The sequence below is a fragment of the Canis aureus genome, chromosome 10, assembly GCF_053574225.1.
Source record: "Canis aureus isolate CA01 chromosome 10, VMU_Caureus_v.1.0, whole genome shotgun sequence".
Lineage (NCBI taxonomy): Eukaryota > Metazoa > Chordata > Mammalia > Carnivora > Canidae > Canis > Canis aureus.
The window spans coordinates 50,663,098-50,690,298 of record NC_135620.1 but is presented as its reverse complement, the minus strand read 5'-3'; the positions used below and the strand labels follow the sequence as shown (position 1 = coordinate 50,690,298).

General features: G+C 34.5%; 1 long non-coding RNA gene across 2 annotated transcripts; it reads right to left on the bottom strand.

Annotated features, from left to right (window-relative positions):
- Positions 1-12,373: 12,373 nt before the first annotated feature.
- On the bottom strand, positions 12,374-24,178 carry LOC144321734 (uncharacterized). 2 transcript variants are annotated; one of them, XR_013387276.1, is made up of 4 exons: positions 23,957-24,178; positions 17,433-17,535; positions 12,955-13,251; positions 12,374-12,720 (listed from the first exon to the last, which is right to left on the bottom strand). It is a non-coding gene; the product is annotated as an uncharacterized LOC144321734 (long non-coding RNA). The 2 variants fall into 2 exon arrangements; XR_013387277.1 differs by having other exon boundaries at positions 12,980-13,251.
- Between the last annotated feature and the right edge of the window lie 3,023 nt (positions 24,179-27,201).

The following is a 27,201-nucleotide window of genomic DNA, read 5'->3' as shown; positions in this document are numbered from 1 at the left end:
ACCTATGTCTTTGTCACCACGCCCCCCCCCCCTCCGCCCAGTGTCTCTCATGAATAAATAAATAAAATCTTTAAAAATAAATAAATAAAAATAACAATATTTTGTTGACTTTTACATGTATGTTCAGAGGGATATTGATCTGTAGTTTTCCTGTAATATCTTTATCAGATTTGGTATTTGGGAAATACGGATCTCATGAAATAAGTTGTTAATCATCCCCTCTTCTGTTGTCTAGAAGACATTATATATATCATTGTATTATTTCTTCTTGAAATACTAAGTAGAATCTTCTTTTTAAGAAGAGTGACTTTGCTTTGAGTTTTGCTTTTAAATAAAAAAAAAAATATCACCGAAACTGATATCAAAGAGCTTATTCTCTTGTTTTCTTTTAGGAATTTTACAGTTTCAGGTCTTAATTTAAGTTTTTAAACCATTTTCAGTTGATTTTTTGTGTATGATAGAAGAGAGGGTCCAGTTTAATTCTTTACATGTTGCTGTTTAGTTTTTCCAACCATTTATTAAAGAGCCTATCTTTCCCTCATTGTGTTTTTTTGGCTCCTTTGTCATAAATTCATTGCCATACTCATGGATTTATTTCTGGAGCCTTTATTCTGTTCCATTGATCTATGTATCTGTTTGTACGCCAATACCATACTGATTTGATTACTGTATCTTTGTAATATAGTTTGAATCAGGAAGTGTAATGTCCCTGGTTTTGTGTTTATTTCTCAAGATTACTTGCTATAAATGATCTTTTTTGGTTCCACACACATTTTAAGTTTGTTTTCTCTATTTATGTTTGAAAAACACTTTTGGAATTTTGAGAGGTTTTGCACTGAATCTGTAGATTGCTTTGGGTAGTATAGACATTTTGACAGTATTAATTATTCTACTCCATGTGCACAGGACATTTTATTTATTTGTGATTTTCTTCAATTTCTTTCATCAATGTCTTACAGTTTTCAGTGTACAGATCTTTCATCTTTTTGGTTAAATTTATTCCCAGGTATTCTTTTTATAAAAATTTAAATCCAGTGTAGTTAACATAAGTGTTATATTAATATCAGGTGTAAAATGTAGTGTTTCAACAATTCAATATGTTAGTGCTCATCAAGGTAAATGAACTCTTTTTCCTCATCATCTATTTCACTCATTTTCCCACCCATCTCCCCTCTGCTAAGCATAATTTTCTTTATAGTTAAGAGGCTGTTTCTTGGTTTTATTTTCTTTGTTCATTTGTTTTGTTTGATAAATTCCACATGAGTATGATCATAGGGTATTGGTCTTTCTCTGACTGGCTTGTCACTGAGCATTATACTCTGTACATCCATCCATGTCATTGCAAATGGCAAGGTTTGATTCTTTTATGGCTGAGTAATATTACATGATATATATTTATACTGCATTCATCTCTTGAGGGACACTTGGGCTCCTTCCACATTTTTGCTATTCTAAATAATGCTTCTATAAATACAGGGTGCATATATCCTTTTGAATTAATCTTCTCATATACTTTGGGTAAATAGCCAGTAATGAAATTAATGGATCATAGGATAGTTCTACTTTTAATTTCGAGGAAACTCCATACCATTTTACATAGTGGCTGCAACAGTTTGCATTCCCACCAACAATGCAAGAGGGTTTCTTTTTCTCCACGTCCTTGCCAACACTTATTTCTTGCGTTTTTTATTTTAGTCATTCCAGCAGGTGTGAGGTTATATCTCATGGTGGTTTTGACTTGCATTTCCCCAGTGAGTGATGTTGAGCATCTTTTCATGTGCCTATCATGTTTGCTTTGGAGAAATGTTTGTTCATGTCTTTTTAACAGGATTTTTTTTTTTTGGTGTTAATTTGTATCAATTCTTTATTTATTTTGGATATGACCCCTTTACCAAATAGTATTTGCAAATGTCTTTTCCCATTCGGTATGTTGTCTTCTGGTTTTGTTGATTATTACCTTTGTTGTGCAAAAGCTTTTATGTTGATGTAGTCCCAATAGTTTATTTTTGCTTTTGTTCCTCTTGCCTCAGAAGGCATCTAGAAAAAATTGTTTCTAGCAATTTATCCATTTCTTTAGGTTGTTCATTTTTTGGCATATAATTTTTCATAATATTCTCTTATAATCCTTTGTATTTCTGTGGTATCAGTTATTTCTCCTCTATCATTTCTGATTTTGAGTTCTCTCTCTCTCTCATTTATTTTTTTGTGAGTCTGACTAAAGGCTTATCAATTTTGTTGATCTTTTCAAAGAACCAGCTCCTACTTTCATTGATCTGGTATACTGTTTGTTTGTTTTAGTTTGTATTTAATTTGTTTCTACTCTAATCTATTATTTCCTTCCTTCTACTGGTTTGGAGTTTTGTTTGGTCTTTTCCTAGCCAAAAAGGGTTTAGGGTTTATGTATAGGGTTAGGTTGTATATTTGAGATTTTTCTTGCTTCTTGAAGTAGACCCGCATTGCTATAAATGTCACTCTTAGAAAACCTTTTGCTGCATCCCGAAGACTTTGGACCAATGTGTTTTCATTTTCATTTGTCTCCATGTATTTTTCTTATTTTCTCTTTGATTTCTTGGTTGACTTATTCACTTGCTAGTAGCATGTTATTTAACTTCCATGTATTTGCATTCTATCTTGATTTTTTTTTTCTTGTGCTTGACTTCTAGTTTCATAGTGTTGTGGTCAGAAAAGATATATGGTATGACTTCAATCTTTTTAAGTTTTTTGAGACTTGTTTTGTGGCCTACTATATAATCTATTCTGGAAAATGTTCTGTGTATCCTTGAAAAGAATGTGTATTCTGTGGGGTGCCTCTCTCTCTGTGTCTCTCATGAATAAATAAATAAAATCTTAAAAAAAAATCCTCTCAGGCACTTGTGATGAGGTCTGTGTGTTGTCTGAAAGTGTTGAATCGCTAAATTCTATATCTGAAATTAATAATACATCATATGTTAACTGGAATTTAAATAGAAACTTGAAAAAAATCCTCTCTAATTAAAAGCTAGAAAAATGTATTTCAAATTATGTTTTATATTCATTCATTGAACTTTTAAAATTTTATTATTGCCCCTTATGTATGAGACATTATATATTAGCTTCTGTAAAGAAGTCCATGTTTAGGAAGGGATATTATCTTTTTACATGAAAAATTTAAAGCAAATGATGTACTTAAAATTTTGAAACATAAGATAAATTGATATGTGAGTGAGATACAACCTAGTAGACAAATTATGAAGGTTTTCTGGATAAAATTTTCTCTGTATCCACTGGAAAGTAGTGAGATGTTGGAAATGCAGAGACTGAGAAAAGAAAGATAATATAAGAGCAAAGAAATGACCTCAACAGCTATAGAAAATCATTATTTTATTCATTTAGTCTAAAACTTTTGGTAAGTAATAACATTGTTTATTTAATTAGTATGAAAGTTTTTCCATTTAGTGTAATTGTAAAATATTTCACTGTATAAAATATGTATATATATGTATTTGTTAATAAGAATCAGAAAATACTTATGTACCCAGCGTCATACTTAAGAAACAGATTATTAAATAAATTCTCATGAAGCGCCCCCAGTCTCTATAGAGTTTCTCTCATTTGGCTAAGACCCAGAGAAAGCAGTGATTCTGAATTTTATGTTTCCCATATTCTTACTCTCCTTATGTTTCATGTATACAAATATAACAATGTTTCATTTTGCTGTTTTTAAACTTTATGTAAATAATATATGTATTGCATTTAAAAATATTTCCCCTTTAGCTTAAACATCCATTAGTATTGATACATACAGCTAGAGAATATTTTTTTATTCATTTTCAAGGACACAACATGTTAAATTATTATATTTATCAAACTAACTGCATAGGGATTTCTTTTTTAATTTAAATTCAGTTGGCCAATATAAAGTGCATACATGGTTTCAGATGTAGTATACATAGGAATTTCAAATTTATTGTTTTTCATGCCTTTAACTTACAAAATATTCCATTAATTTTTATTAAATTTCATACATACTATGTTGTAATACACCTTAGGGTTTTTGCTAGTTTTTTAGGAATTGTCATATATTTTGGTATTTCAAACATGTAATGGAAATGTTTATTTGTGCAACAGCTTCTTGTAGCTCTACCCAGCATGGAACTTTTAACATCTTCTTTTCTTTCCATTAGTGGGAGAACTACCACATAAACTATCCATAACTAATTTTGTGAGGGCCTGACATGATTAATGCATTCATTAGTAAGATTTTTAAGATGAATATGACTTATGTAATAAAATATGGCTTGTGGGATATATTAACATCCCAATAAAATTATGAGTATTCCTGAGTCATTAGAATAGCTACAGTAATCAATAATAACCCTTAAGAATGCTTTAGTTACAGATATCTACAGAACGTTATATCCAAATGCAACTGAATACACATTCTTCTCAAGTGCACATGGAACTTTCTCCAGAATAGACCACATACTGGGTCACAAATCGAGTCTGAACCGATACCAAAAGATTGGGATCGTCCCCTGCATATTCTCAGACCATAATGCCTTGAAATTAGAACTAAATCACAACAAGAAGTTTGGACGGACCTCAAACACGTGGAGGTTAAGGACCATCCTGCTAAAAGATGAAAGGGTCAACCAGGATATTAAGGAAGAATTAAAAAGATTCATGGAAACTAATGAGAATGAAGATACAACCGTTCAAAATCTTTGGGATGCAGCAAAAGCAGACCTAAGGGGGAAATATATCACAATACAAGCATCCATCCAAAAACTGGAAAGAAGTCAAATACAAAAGCTAACCTTATACATAAAGGAGCTAGAGAAAAAACAGCAGATAGATCCTACACCCAGCAGAAGAAGAGAGTTAATTAAGATTCGAGCAGAACTCAAAAATCGAGACCAGAAGAACTGTGGAACAGATCAACAGAACCAGGAGTTTGTTTTTTGAAAGAATTAATAAGATAGATAAACCATTAGCCAGCCTTATTAAAAAGAAGAGAGAGAAGACTCAAATTAATAAAATCATGAGTGAGAAAGGAGAGATCACTACCAACACCAAGGAAATACAAACGATTTTAAAAACATATTATGAACAGCTATACACCAATAAATTAGGCAATCTAGGAGAAATGGACGCATTCCTGGAAAGCCACAAACTACCAAAACTGGAACAGGAAGAAATAGAAAACCTGAACAGGCCAATAACCAGGGAGGAAATTGAAGCTGTCATCAAAAACCTCCCAAGACACAAAAGTTCAGGGACAGATGGCTTCCCAGGGGAATTCTATCAAATATTTAAAGAAGAAACCATACCTATTCTCCTAAAGCTGTTTGGAAAGATAGAAAGAGATGGAGTACTTCCAAATTCATTCTATGAGGCCAGCATCACCTTAATTCCAAAACCAGAAAAAGACCCCACCAAAAAGGAGAATTACAGACCAATATCTCTGATGAACATGGATGCAAAAATTCTCAACAAGATACTAGCCAATAGGATCCAACAGTACATTAAGAAAATTATTCACCATGACCAAGTAGGATTTATCCCCGGGACACAAGGCTGGTTCAACACTCGTAAAACAATCAATGTGATTCATCATATCAGCAAGAGAAAAACCAAGAACCATATGATCCTCTCATTAGATGCAGAGAAAGCATTTGACAAAATACAGCATCCATTCCTGTCAAAACTCTTCAGAGTGTAGGGATAGAGGGAACATTCCTCAACATCTTAAAAGCCATCTACGAAAAGCCCACAGCATATATCATTCTCAATGGGGAAGCACTGGGAGCCTTTCCCCTAAGATCAGGAACAAGACAGGGATGTCCACTCTCACCACTGCTCTTCAACATAGTACTGGAAGTCCTACCCTCAGCAATCAGACAACAAAAAGACATTAAAGGCATTCAAATTGTCACCATACACAAAGATAAACTCAAAATGGATGAAAGATCTAAATGTGAGACAAGATTCCATCAAAATCCTAGAGGAGAACACAGGCAACACCCTTTTTGAACTCAGCCACAGTAACTTCTTGCAAGATACATCCATGAAGGCAAAAGAAACAAAAGCAAAAATGAACTATTGGGACTTCATCAAGATAAGAAGCTTTTGCACAGCAAAGGATACAGTCAACAAAACTAAAAGACAACCTACAGAATGGGAGAAGATATTTGCAAATGACGTATCAGATAAAGGGCTAGTTTCCAAGATCTATAAAGAACTTATTAAACTCAACACCAAAGAAACAAACAATCCAATCATGAAATGGGCAAAAGACATGAAGAGAAATCTCACAGAGGAAGACATAGACATGGCCAACATGCACATGAGAAAATGCTCTGCATCACTTGCCATCAGGGAAATACAAATCAAAACCACAATGAGATACCACCTCACACCAGTGAGAATGGGGAACATTAACAAGGCAGGAAACCACAAATGTTGGAGAGGATATGGAGAAAAGGGAACCCTCTTACACTGTTGGTGGGAATGTGAACTGGTGCAGCCACTCTGGAAAACTGTGTGGAGGTTCCTCAAACAGTTAAAAATAGACCTGCCCTACGACGCAGCAATTGCACTGCTGGGGATTTACCCCAAAGATACAAATGCAATGAAACGCCGAGACACCTGCACCCCGATGTTTATAGCAGCAATGGCCACAATAGCCGAACTGTGGAAGGAGCCTCGGTGTCCAATGAAAGATGAATGGATAAAGAAGATGTGGTTTATGTATACAATGGAATATTACTCAGCCATTAGAAACGACAAATACCCACCATTTGCTTCAACATGGATGGAACTGGAGGGTATTATGTTGAGTGAAGTAAGTCAATAGGAGAAGGACAAACATTATATGTTTTCATTCATTTGGGGAATATAAATAATAGTGAAAGGGAATATAAGGGAAGGGAGAAGAAGTGTGTGGGAAATATCAGAAAGGGAGACAGAACATAAAGACTCCTAACTCTGGGAAATGAACTAGGGGTGGTGGAAGGGGAGGAGGGCGGGGGGTGGCGGTGAATGGGTGACGGGCACTGAGGGGGGCACTTGACGGGATGAGCACTGGGTGTTATTCTGTATGTTGGTAAATTGAACACCAATACAAAATAAATTTATTATAAAAAAAGAATGCTTTCATTATAGGTTACTGGTTCATGATGATTATTTGTGTTTATCTACTTCATTTTAAGTCTTTTCACCAATCCCTACCCTATTTCAATTGAAATTACAAAGCATGATTGAAAAAGAAGGAAAATGGGTTTTGGTAGTTGAAGTACAGAGAAGAGTATCTTTCATATGCCAGTGAAATTAAACATTCTGGCTTTTTTTCCCTGTAAGATATGTTCAAATGAGTTTATATTTGGGAAGAAAACCTGAACCAGAATTTGTCACCATAAAAAAAATGGAATGGATTATGAAGACACAGAAGGTATTCCAAGCTCATCTGGCTTTGTGTGCTAAGAGTTACAATTTAGATCAGGCCATCAAACATTACATGATTTCAGTTTTGATTACCTAAAGATTATGAATGTGACTGTGGAGAGTATGCTTGTGGCATACTCTGTGGACAGAGGCAGTATGGCATGGTTGACTTTGGCAGCCTGAGTTCTACATAAAGCAAGAACTTTTTCACACTGTGCTCCTCCCGAGGATAATCATGTCAATTAGAGAAGTAGAAAACTTAGACTGTCTTCAAGATGCCCTTGAAATACGCAAAGAAAAAAACTGCACATCAGTGACATTAGCTTCCTTCTGACAAAGGCTTATATACTTAACAAATTGTCAAGAAAGCTATGTGAAAGCTCAAGAGTTGTGTAAGGCTCAAGAGTTAAAGCAAATTGTTTCACTAAGACAGACAATAGGCAGTAGGATATTAGTTAATGGTTGTAAATCAAATATTGAGGGTTTATTGATTTTTATTCATTACCAATATTTATTGAACGGCACTTGAAGCCAGAAACCATTCCAGACAGTGAATGCAGAAATGAACGAATCAATAGAATCCCTATTCTGAAGTGTGTCAATAGAGAGTAGATAAATTTATTACTCACGATGTGCTGCACAGATTAAAACTAAGTAAGGTGTTAAAGGAGTAAGAGTGGAGGCTGTATATATAACATAATGAAGGAAAGCTTGACTTCGTTTTTTGTGTGAAAAACTAAATTGCCCAATTCAAAATAAGAGAGTGTGAACTGCAGATAAATACTCCACTAAAAACCAAAAACTGTATGATTTAAAAGAGCAGTCTAAGAAGATTTAAGAAGAAGATCTAAGAAGATGCTGTGTGTGTGGAGGGGGAGAAAGAGAGAGAGACAGAAGAGGAGAGGGAGGGAGAGGTGATGAGAGTGGGGATGAGTGGGAGTATGCATGTGCTAAATTCAAGGAGTAAATGTAATGGGAAAAATATCACTAAGTTGAAATAACCTAGAGTATGTAGATGGAGTGAGCTCGGTAACTATAAGTGCAATTAATGAGAATAGCCTCACTTTAAGATACAATGCTAGTTCACATTTAGTGTTTGTGTGTGTGTTGTATACTGTTTGCTGAGTGGAGTGTTAAGCTTTTGTCTTCAGTATATCCTTTCCTTCTCTCTCCTCATTCCCCTCATTATCAGTGATATGTAAAATCAATAGAAACATAGTTAAGACATGGAAGGACTCTGAGAATACACCTCCATGGTGCCATTTATGAACACTGACCAGAAAGTACACCAGGCATCTTGGAAGTAGTATAATGTGAAAAATAAGAATGAACAAGAAATGACCTAAAATAAATGCCAAATCAAGGAAAACAGAAAACCTTGTTCTTTTGGCTTAGTGGGAACATGGAACATAAAGTGAATATCAAACATAATTGATGAAAGAATACTTGAACTAAAGTTAATAAAAACTTGAATAAAAAAGTCCACCTAATGCTGGGAAACACTGAACAAGTGAGGTGAGATAGAGAATGCAACATACCTTAAAATGGTCATGTCATTCTAACCAAATCTTTCTCCAAATATGCAGACCATTATGATGTCTTAATTGACAACTCCTGAGATAGCACCTTTTAAAATCAATGCAGGGGTTATTAGCAGAGTTCACAAGGTGTTAAATGTAACACATATGCCCTGAAAATGGAACAGAGTGAAACTCTTGTAACAATTTGACAAAAGTTCAAGTCAATGTACTTGCTAACATCAAGGGTTTTCTAAATGAAGCCACTTGGAGGGCTCCTGGGAATCCTCTGAAATTGACCACTTGACATAATTTTGTACTGTGTCAGCAGAGTAGCTGTAAACTAAGGATTTTGAAACATGTGATGGCTTTCATATTTTATTAGAAGATGTGGCTATGCAGCTGTTATGGGTATTTAAGGAGCTGAGGAGCATCCAGATCATAGCACTCTTCGTGGAAAATGAGTTATTAAGAGGCTGTAGCAATAATAGCAGGTTGTTATAGAAATGCCCTTTTCCCATAGATCTCACAAATAACTTAGTTAATGTTATTGGACTTCTGAGATGAGTAGGTAGCAAGGATTATTTCTCTATTTGCAAACAATAAAATTGTATCTTGAGAAGTACGAGTCACAACAGGAAGTGATGGTGGAGGACAAACTAAAATATATGTCAATTTTCAATGCATATTATGATTGTGATTGTATACAGAGGAAAGAATGATCCCCAAAAGACAAAATGTGTTCATAAAGAGCTAGGGCTATTACAGTATCATGCATCACCCTGATTTATTGTCCTGTTAGGCATAATATTTTTAAAAATCAAGATTTGGATGTGAGAATGACATGCACATGACAAAAAAATCTACTTATATCACTTATTTAAGTAATAAAAATGAATTTGGGTCTTATCTATAAGATGAATTTGCAGAGAATTTTAAGCTAGTTAAATAATCTTATCTGGTGTACCACATTAAGGATGTAAGTCAACCTCAATGGACAGGGAATAATCTAGTTTTAAATAGCAGGGTTTTATTATTGGTTGCATTGTGTTAAAACATTTTTATCATAATGTGAATGAGGCCTTAGATGACACATAACAAATTATCAGGTGGCAGGAAACTAGAGTGATAAAAACTGCATGGATTGAGATCATCAGAATCTAAAAAACAAAAACAAAAACAAAAACAAAAAACCTCAGAGGGTGGAAAAGTGGAATAAGTGTAACCAGATCAATTTTATTAGGGTGAATATAAAGATTTGCACTTACATTAAACAAAAATGTCTGTAAAAATAAAGATTGGCTAACTGGGAATGTAATTGACTGCATGTCTATTATAGCCCAAATAAGATGTGGTAGCCAAAGCATTATCTACTCTATTTGTAGACTCCCTAGTATGATAAAAGGTAATGATTATGATAATTGTAATAATAAAGTAATAACTAAATTAGGCATGTTTTCATATATCACTTCCTGTTTAGGACAACACTGTGTGTTAGGGAATCAAATATTTCAGGATGATCAGAGATTTCTCCTGTTCTTTTCACCTTTTAGGACTAGGAAGTATATTGGGGCCTGATTTCCTTATGTCAAGAGAATGACATAATCATTTCCTTCTCTCTCCTCATTCCCCTCATTATCAGTGATATGTAAAATCAATAGAAACATAGTTAAGACATGGAAGGACTCTGAGAATACACCTCAAATAACTTGCAAATTTGCAAATAACTCAGGTTATAAAAGGTCAAGACTTCAATTCACAGTAAATAGAGTGAAAATGATGCAGTGAGAAGACATGTAGTGAATCTTCTGAAGGAAATTAGACCTTATGAAAATGAGGGAGTGTTGGCTTTAAATGATACCTGCCCTTGCCCAGACAATTAGTTCAGTCCATTTGACCAGGATCCAGAACTCCATTTAGAAATCATAAAATAAGGGGACACTGGGTGGCTCAGTCAGCTATGCCTCTGATTCTTGATTTAAGCTCAGGTCATGATCTCAGAGTTGTGAGATTGAGCCCCAAATGGGCTCTGAACTCAACACAGAGTCTGCTTAAGATTCTCTCCCTCTGCCCCTGCCTCCACTCAAGCTCTGGCTCTCTGTCTCATAACTAACTAAATAAAATCTTTTTAAAAAATCATAAATTAAGAATACCAAGTACAAAATAGATTTTATTGAAAACTTGGGGTATTGAGAAATATGAAAAACATATTTCTTGGAAAAGAAAATGCCAGGGGATCCCTGGGTGGCTCAGCAGTTTAGTGCCTGATTTCGGCCCAGAGTGTAATCCTGGGGTCCTGGGATTGAGTCCCATGTCGGGCTCCCTGCGTGGAGCCTGCTTCTCCCTCTGCCTGTGTCTCTGCCTCTCTCTCTGTGTGTCTCTCCTGAATAAATAAATGGAGTCTTTAAAAAAAAGAAAATGCCAGATGACATGAAAAAAAGCTTTTCTAATACACAAAGGGATTAATACCTCCACTGACATCCTATTTCACTCAGGAAATTAAGACACTTATCTTAGAAAATGCTTGCATGTGACATGACAAAAAATTTCTAATACACAGTATTTTTAATACCTACAGTGACCTGTAAACCCCCATTCAGCCTGGCTCCTTTGTCTTCTCCAACTCCGGGTTTGTGAATTTCTGCCATCCTCACTCTGCTCTAGCTGCAGGTCCACCTGCAGTTTCCTGAGTGGAGACAGATTGCACTAGCAGCCAACAGCCCTTTTGAGGTGCTCTTCTTTCAGAAAGCCTCCATGTTTTTTTCCATCTTATTCAGGTTTGACCTCTAATGTCCCCTCCTTAGGGAAGCCTCCCAAATCACCTTTCATCCCCAATTCTGGATTTCTCTCCCCACTTCAGTGTCCTCACTATTCCTCATCAACAGATGGTACATTCTACATTGTTCTTCCTTCTTTTGTTTTCTGCTTTCCTCCCCTCCCTAAGAGGGTAAAGCCAATGAATTCAGAGATTTGTACCTATTCTGTTCACTGCTGTTTTTCTAGTGCCTATGATGGGTTTTTTTCTTACACACTGTGTGGCTAATGCATATCTATTATTAAATATAATGTGTAGGTATTTTTCACCCATAGAGGCAATATAACCATTCCATTTTGGTAGTTCCATTTCAGAAAAGAGGCTGTTTTTGTATTTTGGAATATTAATAGTAAAGGATTAGGTTAAACAGATGGCATATTACGTAAACAGACATTATATGAACAGCTGCTAAATTGAAATATATCGGACTTTACAATACTTTCAATATAATAAAACCTCATCTGAACATGGCTAATTCTATAGTAATATCCATAAATTACCAATCATTTGAAATTCATAGCTTTTATATTCTCTTATTAACCAATAAAATGATAAGTATAAAATAAAAGAGGAGAAAATAAATGGAAATATTTAATTTGTATTAAACAGTAAATTCCCAGCAATAAGTAAGACCTGGAACCATGTGAATGGGGAGAGACTCTTGGAACTAAAAAGCCCATAATTGATTTCAGAAAGCAGTGGCGTGTCCCCTGTGCCTCCAAAATGTTGCTTTTTCCCTCTCTAATACTGCATTTCAAAGATACCGCAGATGTGGCTGGACCTAGAGAGGAGGAGATGAGGAAATGGACAAGTTATATATTTTTGTTGTTCCTAGAACTCTCCTTTTACTGTGTTTTTATTTCCCCTTCTGCTTTCCTGCCTCCTGCTGGATATGTCTCGCTTTCTGTCACAGGTATTTCTCAGATCCTTGATGAACCCATCTGTCTGAGTTCTCCAGCAGAGCCTCTGCAACAGAAAAGGGGAATCATTTAAGAGGATGAATGCATTAAAAGTAAGAAATGGCAGGCCTCCAAAGAGCTGCCCCTGAGTGACAGGTAGTTAACAGAAGGCCATGGAAAAAGACAGGAAGCTAGATTTCTGTTATCAAGAACACAAGAGGCAAGGAAGATGGTCCAATTTCAATATGAATTACTGCTTCTTTTACGAAGGTCACTAGGTTCACCACCTTTGAAGACTTACCAGTCATCAAACTCCAGAGACCTACCTCTGGTAGGTCTGTATCTCCCATTGCCCTGACTCACAGCCCCAGGCCTCTCTCCACTAGCATCTCTGCCTTCCTCACTTCTCAATTTTGCCTTTGGTTTGCTGCCATAGGCACTTGGTGAGACAGTCTTGCACTGGAGGTATTTTTCTCTGGTCTGTTAAGTCCTTTTGGCTCTGCAGATCCCATAGACTGTTTTGATGGTCTGTTTACGCTTCTGAGAGCACACAAATGAGGGAGGAGAGCAAGGCTGGTATGCTGTTCTTCAACTTGTCCTATGGTAGAACAAGGCAGGGGTTCTCAGATCAGGGTGAACCATCTTTTCACCTACTTTTTAACTAAATGGCTCAGTTACAAGGTTCTGTAAATACCTGTTTTCTGAGAAACTCCACCTTCAAATAAATAAACCCACAAACCATAAAATTGTCTGCGTCAGGAAATTGTCATGAAGAGAATTAAAGGAAGATAAGATGCTAGGAGGTGATGTTAATTTATGTAAATTGATGAGAGTTTTCTCTAAAAGGTGACATTTGATGAGGGATCTCTGTTTCCACGCTAGATCATGTCCCACTAGAACGTGCATCCAGTAGGGCAAGTATTTATTGTTTATCCCTACTCTGAACCTAGGGCTTAAAGCAGTACTGACATATATTGGAGATCAGAACTAATTTGTTGAAAAAATTTGATGAATTAAGTAATACTCTCTTCAGTCTTCCCTTTTTAAAAACCACATGGAATTTGGTAAGACATTAAAATATTCTTATCACAATTAATTATATAATCTCTTTCTAAAAGTTTAGTCCTCAGCCGACAGGATTGGCTAATTGGAGCAGTTTATTACCAGAAAGATTATTTTTCTTAAAAAGGAACCCACAAAAATGACACAGTAACACAGTGAACATAATGAAAGTGGAGTTTGGAACCTTTTGCCCCTTCAGTTTAATTCATTTTATCTGGGATTTATTTCTTCTGGAGGAGTGACTGTTTCTCCACTCAGGATGTAATGCAAAAATTCTTTCTTTGGTGAATTTCGTTTTCTCCTGAAACAGAAAGAGGACTGTGGATATCAGATTCAAACCAACCTTTTCAAATCTGCCTGTCAGATGTGTGACTTATATATAAAATAGTAAAACAAGAAGGCACTTGGGGCCTTTACAGATTAATAGGCTTTAGAATCATTCACTTCCAAGTCTGCACTTCAAATTGACCTAGTTCAAAGTGGTCAAGGTGGAGCATTTCTGTTATATATATTTAAAATCCTATTTCAGTTCCAAAAGTAGTGTTCAAAGACATGGAGAGCAAAGTTGAAACAAGGGAGGAAAAGGGCTGGCAGATGAGAGTCAGAAAAATAAACCTGGAATAAGTTTTGAAACATAGGCAGAACTTAATGACTTTGCTTTCTACACACATAAATCAAATTAGTCTAAATTTGTCTTTATGGATAAGTTATATTCATATTTTAAACATAATTTATAATGAACTTGGAATAATTTATAACTTTTCACCTTATTTCTTAAAAAAAAGATTTTTATTCATTCATGAGAGACAGAGAGAGAGGCAGAGGCAGAGGGAGAAGCAGGCTCCCTGCAGGAAGCCCCGATGAAGGAGTTGATCTGAGGACCCTGGGATAAGGACCTGAGATGAAGGCAGACACTTAACTGACTGAGCCACTCAGGTGCCTGTTTCACCTTAGTTCTTAAAATTGATGCTTTGCTACAGATGACAGTTTGAACAAGAAGATATTTTTCTTTTTTGAGTTTAGAAAAAATAGAAATTAAAATAGACACAATAATTAGATATTTGTGCTCTGTATAGCAAGAAAGCATGCAGTTTTTCTGTGTAGCTTTTCCTCATTCACCTCTCGAGGGAGCTAGACAAGCTGGTGCAGAATGTAAGGTCCTAGGAGGGGGCAAGGAGCAAGCACAAATGCATCTTAAGACAGCCTTTGATTCCCATTCTTTTGTTGCACTGGGGGACAGAAGCAGAAAAAATATGACCAAAAAAGTGATTTAGTTAAAGGACTCTGTAGAATTTAGGCAGAGAAAAATAGCATGTCGAGCACATAATTCTGTAAACATGTATGTGCAAGCACTTGAGGACTCACAAGTGTTTATACTTTGAAATGTAGCATTAACTTCTGTCACTTTCCAAAGAGAAAACACACATGTTTTCAGATATGTGGAAAAAATGACAAGATCAAAATTACAAGATTTTGACTTTTTTTTAATAATATTTAGATTCTATCTCTGCTGTTCTGTTTTCTTTTATCATGATAAATTTGTAATTCATCAAACTCATTGCTTGTTCCTACTTTATTTTCCACTTTTTAAAAAAACATGCAAATTGTTTATGAATTACATAAATATACACATCCATGATATACATAATATATATGTATTAGTTACATGTGTTTTACAGTAATAGATTTCAAATGTGTTACAAATATAAATAATTTTAAGTGAAAGCATACTTGGAATTTTAATTTGTAAAATACAAATGTGGCCCCTTAGGTCTTCAGCATATTTCTCCTTTTTTACTAGGATTATGTAGATATGCATTGAATTAGAGAAATACATATGTTAGGTCTTTTTTAAAAAATAAGCTTCCTAAAATGGACATTATCTTTTTTAGTTCATTAAGCTAACATATAAATTAAGTGAGTGGATTTGTATGGCTCAATATTTATGTTTTTGAGCCCTCATACATAAATACGCAGTTGTATATATGGAAGTAAATTTTAGAAAGGTACATATGAACTTTCTTAAATGAAAAATGATAAAAACAACATAGTGAAAGACTTTATAACAGAAACCATCTCTGTGTCCTGTACAAACAAACATACCCAAAATAAAGAGAGGTTCAGAAAGATTAAAAATAAAAGGCACATGGAAAACAGTGACTGTAATCTAATCAGGCATGATATAAATCAAGCCAAAAAATAGTATTTAATAGAAAGAAGACCTTGCAACACCAAAGGCAAAAATTTACAATGAAGAAATTTAATATCTATGTACTCAATAATACAACAATTGCTGCATAAAAAAGTAATAAAATCCAAGTAGCATCAGTAAGATTTTCAACAATTCTAGGAGAATGTGCATATATCTTTCAGATTAAGACAGAATCAGAAGAAACACAATATTCAAAATGGGACAGTGCCAACATAATCAGTAAGGTAGATATCAGGAATTTATAGTGAGCTCCAAACCCCAACAATGAGGAATGCAGTTGAACACGCAACATTTACAAACGCTTACACTCTATTAGGCCATAAAGAAAATCTCCATAAATATGAAAATACAGAAATGATGAACATTTTCTGAACATGATTCCATAGAAGTAGATTCTAGGCTCAAAAAGTAAGTATCTATGCAGTCCGAATTTAGGATACTGAAAGAATTGAACCAAATAGTAAATGGAGGAAACTTAGTTACTATAAAGGCAGCACTTAATGTTATTGTTGACAAAGTGGAATAAACAGCTGAGTTAAACAACTTTTAAAAGTCATGAAATAATTATACAAAACAAAAAGGAGAAGCCGGTATTTACAACAACATAAGCCATAAGAAGGAGAAAATGGCCTCCGAAGAGAGAACATTACAAAAATCAGAAGAGATATATGTGCATAACTGTATGCAAATAAATTTGAAAATCTAGATGAAATACATAACTTTCTGGGAAAATAAAATATGCTCCAATTGGGAGATACTCAAAACAGAAAGTTCAAACAGAGTAATTTCATAGAAGAACCAGAAGAATGTGGCAGACTTCTCTTGCATGAGATAAGTAGGCCCAAAATAGTTTCACTTGGGGATTCTCAAATACTGAAACATTTTTTTTTTAATTCAAATGCTACTTAAACTACTCATGGGTTTTGAAAATTAAAGCTTTCAAAAATTTTATATAGCAGGTATAAGAATGGTGCCCAAACCTGAAAAATGTTAAGCACAAGAAAGAGAACTGTTGACCAATCTCATTTATGAAGAGCAAAGCAAAAATCTGAACTATCATTTAATCAAAAATAAACCAAGAATATACTAAAATTATGATATATATGACCTAGTGGGGTTTGTTCTAGAACTGCTAAGGTAATTCAGAAAATGTAAATCCATTAATATATCTTGTGTTAATCTAATAGGAAACAACAGCAACAACAACAACATATGATCATCTTACTAGAAGCTGAAAAGGAATTTGACAAAACTCAAATCCCAGTCCTTAAATGAAACCACTCAGTAAGATGGGAACTGATGGATTTTTTCATGATGAAATACAAATTAGCTTTTGAGCTCACATCTTGCTTTATAGAAGTTATTATATCTTTGCCCAAAACTCCAAGAAAAATCTGTTTTGCTTCTATTTCATATGCTTTTGTAAGTATTAGCCAATGAAACAAGCCAAGGAAAACTAGCAGAGACATGGAAGTTGAAAAGGAAGAGAACAAAATGGCACTTACATTATGAGGGAGAAGGATATGACTTCCAGTATTATACTCATGTTTCCTTTTGATAAACTAGACAGTAGTCTTACTTCCGTCTGCATAAGGTACCTGGAGTGGGCTGATGGGCAAATAGGAAGAGCATGACACGTTTAGGGCACACACCATATTGTTACAGCAGCCTTGCCCTCTGCCTATTCTTGTGCCTCCCCTGCACAATCCCATGGTCACCCTGGCACCATCAAGTGGATTATACTCCTTTGTATCATTAAGCTAAAAAGCATGTCTTTTATATATTTTAGAATTACCAAATTAATCATGAATATAAGACACATTAGAAGACTGGTTAATATTCTTGGACTTCTGCACATATTTGTTTTCATTTTTCATGCATCCTAGGTTCCTAATTTCATTTGCCATGTGATAGGGGTGACTCCCCTATCATTCTAGGTAGAGAACTAATGAAGAGAAACATTGTGGGCAAATACAAGCATCCTAGAGAAGGTTTAGGAGAACATTTTTAAAGATGTAGAGCTGTAGCTCACCATGTGCCCTTTACTGACTCTTCTCTGGGCATCTGTTTCATTATCTGTGAAATTATCCTCAGTCTCATACTGACACTGTTTATGTGGGTTGAATGGAAATAACATTGTCATCATGAAATGGAGTGCTCTATATAAATGAGATGTATTATTTTTACAAAAATGAATTATTTTGGAAAATTGAGAACATAACCACTTAAGGGGTGGAACACAGCAGCTGTTGAACAGTACACTTATAGAACTACAGTACAATTTGGAACAGGGTGCCAGAATCTGCTGTCTAATTTTATTTTTCAAAATGAAATTACTGGAAGAATTTAGCTCTGCCGCACAGTGCAATTATCTAAATGGGAATTGGCTGGGGAACAAGGGTTAATAACCTCATCTCTTTCAGGGTCTTGGTTTTAATTTGTTATCAAAAAATGAGCTGATTTACACATTACCAAAATGGAACACATTAATAATATATAAATTTAAGTTTTCCAGTGATCAAATCCTCTGCCTTATTCTTGGAACCCTTGTTTTGGTTTCTTGGTTCTGTTTTCATTTCTATTTTCCTATAGGTAGAGCCTAAAACATTCAAACTCTCTGGACCCAGACTAATCAGATTATCGAAGTCCATAATCTTAAAGAAGTAGTTGGCAAAATATGCTGAATTTAGCATATTGATGGTAAAGATAGCATATAAGAGAGTGGCTGTCATTATCTTTTTTTTTTTTTTTTCTAATCTAGATGATACTCAGGAGAGTAAATATAATTCATTTATGAGAAGGGAACTAGATAAATTCCACTGGAAAAGCTATTATTAATCAGTCTTGATTGGGTTGAACCCTTAACTTCTATATGTAAGACATCCTTAATTGTATTATGTTTTGGAATAGTTGTTAATATTGTTCAATTATTGAAGTCTTCAATTTGATACTACTTCCCCCTTCTTATTGCCAATAGAACATTTTCCCACATAATCTATCATTGCAAATAATTCTTAAAATATATTTTACACAGCAGTAAAATTATCCACATGATTTATTAGGCAGAAAAGCAAAAATTAACGTAGTTTGGTAGAATATGTTTCCTTTCTTTGGAACACTGATGTGATGAAGGAGGGTTCTGTCTTCTAAGTTTGAAAAAAAAAATTGCCTGGAGCATAATTGGCTAGCTCTATTATTTTAAATAATTAATTCAAATTTTATTTGTTTTGGTGATTTCCTCTGCATAATATAAATAATTGTATACATGAGATTCAAATCAAATAAGTTATTATTATTCCCAAGAAGGAAATAATAGGAAAGATAATGAATCACAGTATTGGAGATAAAAACTTGTGGTAAATCACTACTGCTCACCAATTCACCCAATTTCCCCTTCTTTCCTGGCACGTGAGAGAACCGTACTATCCATTCTCATAGAGGTGCCACGTGTGCATTATGTGATTCTCTCTGTTCCCTTTTCCAATGGCAGACCTTGAAGCCTAGGCTCATATGGTATATTAGAAAATGATAGTGCTTCCATCAGTCTAGGTCCCTGAGTAGCCACAAGAAAAAAATGTCCCTGCAAAACTGGTATTGAACATATAATGTGAATGAGAAATTGACCTCTTTTAGTTAGATCCACCGAGAGAAGAAGTTGTTGTTCAGCACAGTATAAAATAACCCATATTTACTATTACGCTATTAAAAGTGACGTGTCCATAGGTTAAAAGGTAAGAAAAGACATATTCAGAATTGTGAATACATAAAATAAGTTGAACCAGAACAACATAAATGACTCTTTTAATGTTGAATATAATTCATTGTCAACCTGTTTACCAAAAAAGTAGTAATACGTAAGTAACCTTTTTAATAAACACAAAAAACCTGATATTCAAATTAATCAGTCATTTTATATTACTTTGAAAAATTTACAAGAGAATTTTATGAGTACTTTTATTGCTCATCTTCTTAAACACATATGTGCTGAGAAAAGGTAAGGGTTATTAGAGCTTTCAATACAGTAATAAATTTAGCACAGTTCCAGGTAACAGAATGGAGTGAGAGTTGAATTATTAGGCATTTTTATGTTTTTGTGGTATATTTCTGAAATATATTAATTTTAATAAATATCTGCTTTGCTATATGCAAGGAAAAATAAAGATTAGAACAAAGGATTCCATAGAGAAGTCTGTTCAGAATTTCTTTTTACACAATCAAATTTTATGAGTCACATTTGATACCCTTAGGAAAAGGTTGCAAGGAAAAGTTTCGGCTCTGCTAAATCAAAGATGTAGAAATAAAAAAAATTAAGCAATCAACCTTCAAATCACTGATATTGTTGTCAGTAAGGGCTCAGCTTTGTGCTCCCATTTGCTGATGCAAATCAAGCTAATGATTTTGGCATTTTCAGGAAGGTAGTGTTTGCTGTATTTTGAATATCTCATCCTACCTCAGGTGACATATACAATTGAGATTAGGAAGGTAATCAGTAAAAAGAATACATTCAATTTTTTAAAAAAATGGGCACAATTGCCTTTTTACATAAATGTCATAAGTAATTAGCACAGTGTTAAGATCCAATAAGATGTTCCTCCCAGCAGTCCTGGCAGGTCCTTAGTAGTATCATAACTGAACACACTAGAATGGGGTTCGTTCTTAAATAAAGTGTATAAAAGTACCAGAAGTTTGGAAGAATATGAAAAGCAGAACTAATGGAATGAGAAAAGCAACTCTTTTCACTTTACTTGGTATTCTGCAGCCCTTCTGAAACATGAACAACATAGCTTCCATCACGAACCTGGCAATTCTGTATATAGCCAGGAATTTTGTCTGCTTGTTCCTTACCTCAGAATCACTCATGGAGACACCAGAAAACCAACTGTCACAACTCTATCTTAGTTTAGTAGTGCTGCCTTTAACCTTCTCATTAGGTAAATTTTAAAGTTAAACTAATGAATTTAAGCTTTAGATGATTTCTGCACATGGGCCTCTGAGTGCTCGAGTTTATAAAGTGTTCTGCATAGAGAGAAGAAGCCAGATTACAATTAAGAAGCATTTCTGTGTGACCATTTCTGGTAGAAAGACCAGACAAATCTTCACAGAAAGTTAATGAGATTTACAAGACTTCTGTTAATTATTTTCTGTAAAATATATCTACTTTCATACCTAGTTTTATATTTGTAATTATTCTTTTTCTAAAATAAGACTCCTCAACTTTCCTAAGACTTTGGTCTCTCCAAACCTGGAAATTCTCCCCAGGAAAAATGAGTTCATACTCTTTACCCCATCACTGACTTATATAACAGAGCCCCTGTGTCACTCATCTACAGCTATTGTAATGTTTGTTACCTGTCCTCAAATTGCAATGATTTATAACTATAAGCACTTAACTCACAAATATGGAGGGTAATATCAGCTAAATTTAGTTGGACTCTCAAGTCTGGGGTCAGGTGGGTAGAAGCTGAGCTTGGATGGTTCTAGCTTGGTCCACTGGGTTAACTTGGCTCTATTCCATATGTCTCTTCTCTGTTGGGCTTCTCTGTGCATCTTCACACAGCAATGGCAGAGGGAACATGTAAAAGCCGGTGTAACCATCTGTACATCCCATCCACTAACATCTCATTAACCAAATCACAGGGAGGGCTTAGCTCAGAATCAAAAGTACAAAAACAACTTGTAACTTTGGAAAGTGCTCATTAAAATATTTCAAGTTCTGAACTTTTAAAGATATAAACTGAGATATTTACTGTTAATATTAGATGATAGATATTAGTTCTTAGATTTGCTTCAAAATAATATGAAAAGTGGAAAATGTATGGGAATGATAGGAAGTAAAATAGATCATGAATATTTCTCAGGAGTATCTCAACTTTATTGAGGTTGAGGGGTGGGTACATGATGTTTATTATCTTACTTTTGCAAATGCTTAGGGAGGGAGGGATGGAGCCTTTATTAGCCAATCATTGCACTAAGGATAATGGGGTTATCTTTAGCAATAATTGACTCTTTTTAGTGTAGGAATTATATAACTTTCATGTAAAATATGATATCTAGAGAAAAATGGAGAATAGAAATTACTTTTATTACGTAATATTAGTTGGTTATATAAAAAAGAACAAATGTCTTACCAACTATGTACCGTTAAGAAAGATTTGTTTCTAGTTGATCATTGCATACATTTATGTAATTAACAACTATTTACTGAGCTCCATCTATGTGCCAGGCACACCTCTGGGCTCTGCCCATAGAGTGAGTTAGATGGATGAAGTTTCTGATCCTAAGGATTTTATAGTTGTATTAGTTTTTTATTGTTGCTAACAAATTACCACCACCTTGCTAACTTAACACACACATATACACACACACACACATCTTACAATTCTGTAGGTCAGAAGTCCAACGTGACTCTCAGTGAGCTAAAATCAAGGTGTTTACAGGACTTCATATCTTTCTGATAGCTCTAGAAGAGACCTTGTTTTCTTGCATTTTCCATATTCTGGAGGACTCTCACTTTCCTTGGCTTGTGACTCTTTTTCTTCATCTTCACAGTCAGCAATGTTACATTCCTTTGTGCTTTTCTGCTATAAACCTATTTCCCTCTGACTACAGCCAGGAAAGGTCCTCCATTTTTAAGGATCCACATGATTAAGTTGAGCCTACCTGGACAATCTAGAATAACCCTCCTTGTCTCAAGGTACTTAATTACATCTGGAAAGTTCCTTTTGTCATGTTAGGTAACATAATTATAGGATCCAGGATTTAAGATGTAAACTTTGGAGGGACATTTTTCTGCTTACTACAATAGCTAAATGATGGGAGAAAAAAAATAAGTCAAAGATATACTTTCAGACACTGATGTATACTATAAAAGCCATGAAGCAGTGATATGATAGTTACTTGCAGAACGTGTATAAGAGAAGCCCTCAGTAAGGAAGTGGCATTTAAGTTGGGACTCTTATTAACAAATGGAGATAATGTTGCAAAGCTGGTGGGCAGATCATTTCTAGTAAAGGCAAAGACCATATAAATGCCCAAAGTGGAAGAATAGTAAGAAGGTTAATAAATGAACTGGATCCTAAAAAGCTAAGGGGAAAGTAGTATTCTATGAGTCAGGAGAGTTAGTTAGGGTCCAGATTTACTGGCTTGTATAGTATCTGATTTGCTCTCATTTACTCATTTTATATCAATTGACATGAAGAGCCAACCAAGGGCTTTAAGGAAAGAAAAGACAACCTGATTTATGTTTAAAAATAATATCTGGCTGGGGCACCTTGGTGGCTTAGTTGATTAAGTATTTGCCTCTTGAGTTGGGCTCAAGTCATGATCCCAGGGTTGTAAAATTGAGCCCTTGGGCTCCTTGCTGGATGTGGAGGCTGCTTGAGATTCTCTCTCTCCCTCTTCCTCTGCCCCTTCTCCCATTTGTGTGCATTCTCGTTCTCTCTCTCTCAGAATTAAAGTAAATAACATCTGGCTGCTTTGTGATAATAAACTGTAGTTGTCTCTTCTCCATAGCTCCTATTACAGGCCTTGGTTATTATGTCCTAAATTAGTAAACTGATACATTTCCAATATTATTTAACAAAGTACTCCTTTTCAGTTATTAATGCTGATTTTGGAAAAGGATCCAAAAGGATATGAAAAGGATTCAAAGGGATATGAAATTTAGAATGGATAATGGAAGAATTAGTCAAATCGGCTAAATTATTATTTATTTTATGTAAACTTTTTTCAGTAGAGGTAATTTTATTTAGCATTTGTCTTACAGGTTCAAATAGTATTAAGAATAAAATGTTCACATATGTTTTTAACAAAAAATCACATATATTTTAACAAAAAACCCCAGTTGTCTAGGGCCCCCCTATCATATTAAATCTAAACGAGAAGAAAACCAATCATACCATATTAAAATGTTCAAAACCAGTGCTATTATTTAAATTTCTGGGTAGGCAACTATTTCACAGGACTTATTTTCTGAATATATGGGTAAAAATTTATAGGATTGGCAGGAGATAGGTGAAAGAAATACTACCTTATCAGAAATTTATGCTATTTTGATGAATGGGAGAGAATGATCCACGTTTATAAGTTGTACTGTACTAAATGGATGAGCTGTGCTGTTTTCTCTTGTAATATACTCCACTTAAAAGATCATTCTGTGAACAGCGAAGTTATTGGGAGTAGTTTAGATGGTCAAATTTGCACATATTATTAGCTGGTGGCTAGGGAAACCATAAAAACAAAGTTAACTGTTGAAGGCATATACCTTCTACCCACCCTATCAGAACGAAGATACCAAATTCTTATAGTGGCAGTGAGTGTTCTAAAATCTATATGAGGTTTTAAATTATATCCTTCTGTCTCTTCTGCATGGTACACATATAACCAGGACTATCCCTCTGGCAAAGAGTTCTGGACTCTTGATAATATTGATAAAAATTGAATTAAAATTTAGAATTGACTCTGAGAAATGAAATTACAAAAAAAAGTTTTTTTAATTTTATTTTCCTATTTTCAGTATAATAATTTTAATTATTATGTCATTACATTAAAGGATAAATCTGAAAAATTCATGATATTGAAATGACATGCTATAATGTAAAACCTTGTCTTTCTGTCAGTCATTAATGTGTGTATGTAATGAAATTGGAGTATATCCTTATAATCATATATCCATGTACAAATATAGCAGATTTCAATGAAATTTATCATCAGGAATTGAAAACAAAATCAACACATATTTTAAGTGTAAAACTTCATTTGAGCACTATAACTGCTTTCTGATGCAGTTCAGGGTCACTGTACTGACAATTTTGGCATCACTGTTTTCCTTCAGTAACCCACATTCAAAGTGGTGGCTCTTCACTGAAAATGGACATTCTTTCTGAATAGCCTTGTATCATTAATGGATCTGTAATTATGGAACAACTGTGCTTTTCTATAAAACTTCAACAAGATCTGTTCTTGAATCTTCCTTTGGTAAATAAAGATGTAATAGAAACTAAGGCACTTTCCTCTCACCCTCTACTCCAATGAATAAATAAAAGGAAGCTACATTCAACAAGCTGCTTTATTTTCTACTCTCTTTTTTTCCTCTCTTGCTTTTCTGTAGACCAAGGAGGAGTAATAGAGCAATTAATCATGTGATACTCGTATCCTGACAGCACCGGCCTCTTCTGACTACATTTATTGCTGTACTGCCAAGCCTCTTTTTGCCATATCCTCTGGCTTGTCATAGCTTTCCCCGTAAATCTCCATGCTATCAATTATTTAGCACAAGCAGCATTATGCATCAATTCAAGAATGATTACTTAGGTAGCGTAATCAATAAATAGCAGGTCTATTAAAACCCGGCTAATAATGGAAGATACCAGAAAGATTATATATAATCTGCTCTGTGCTTTACACAAAAGATGCTATCATAAATAGAGTTCATTTGCACCAGTAATGTCATTTTAAAATTTTGTGACAGTAAAGCATAAACATCTCAATGTTCTGACTTGCTAATAGATTGTTAGAGGGGATACAAATTGATCTACTGACATACTATTGAAGTTTCAGACTTTGACCTCAAGAAGAACAGAACTCTACTTTGTCATTTTCCTGGGTATGAGTTTCAGTAATTGAAACACTCTAAGGGGTCTTTGAAGATGGCCTGGTCACTTCTAATTAGGAAGATCCAGAAGGCTTTGCAATCTGAATAAAATTGAAATTTGCAGAACAATCTCATAGTCTTTCGAGTAGGTCTTCATCTCTAAATTCTTCTCAGTATATGGGAAAGGCATCGTGAGACAGATACCTAAGCCAATAATTTTCCTCTAGAGATCACAGGGGAAACTGTCTTTTGTGTGTCTGCTCAGAACTTTCCTTTAAGAAGCAGTCTCTAAAATGTTATCATTGCTCTTTCTACTGCTGAATGTCAGTTGTCCATCCTGGTGAGTGCATTGATTATGGAATTTATAGCATGATACCGAATCATATCCAGACACTACAGAGGGCATATTTCATAACAGAGACTCAGCCCTCATGAGATTCACATGGTTACTCATGTTCTTCATCATTTGTTTTATGTAAACTTGAAAATATTTTGAGGTGGCTGGCTTCATAGGTGGCTGGCTTCATTCAGCAGTATCTTCTTAAAGAAGAAAGACTGGGCTTTAGGATGATGAGCATGTCTTGGTGTCTATTACAAAATAATGAAAAAATATGTTTACATTCTAGAGTAATGAGAATCTAAAACTCTTGGAGATACATAATTATAAATTCCATAAATATATTTATTTATATTTATATTCATAAATATAAATTCTTGGAGATACGTAATTATAAATTATAAATACAATATATAAATTATATGTTGTATACAATATATGTGCAATGTTTACTGAGCGAGTACACAAAGTGATTTTAGAATTTACTGTCTGTCTGGACAAGGTAATCAATGATATTTCTAGCTTGTTTCTTTTATTTTTTATTTTTATTTATTTTTTGCTTGTTTCTTTTAATGTTTGTTCCAGTGGCAAGTGATAATGCTTACAGCTTTATGTGCAGCCTAAATTGAACTAAAAGGAGGAATTCAAGTTCTTTTGAAACATAAGAAGGAAAGAGAGAAGGAGTAGTTTATGTTCTCAGAGTTCCACATATAAGGGTACCGTGTCTTCTTGAAAATAAAATTGTGTTTATCTCTATGTTGATATGTTCAGTAAAGATAAATATGATTTCATCCTCAAACTATATTAAACCATAAGATACAATTCCAATGCAATATTTTTGTTTCTTTTAAACTTTCTGTAACTTTATTTATTTTTCTCTATATTAGGCAGTAAATCATGTTTACATGTAGTAATGGCAACAAAAAGGATGAAGTCATTTGCTCCCAGGTCAGTCTCTACGATGAAGCTATTGTTTTTTCTTCTCGGGAAATCACAGGCATAAAAGACAATGAATTTAAGAAATTAGGACAAATACACATTTACACAAAATACAAAATAGCAAGAAAACACCTTCACTATCAAAACCATTTCTGGCTTTGTGGTATCAGCTAATATTCAATATTCTGTGCAAAGGGCTCCTGACTAATCCACTGAGCCAAAATTTTATTTCTGTAGTAGCCACTTAACAATTTCAGCTTATATTCAGAATGACCAAATCAGGACTCATGATTTCTCTTCTCTTCAGACGCCTATTGTGTTCTTCCCCAAGTCTTCCCCATTGCAACAAATAAAATCCTTCAGTAGCTCTATCCAAAACCTGCAGAATTCTCCCTTCCACCAAATC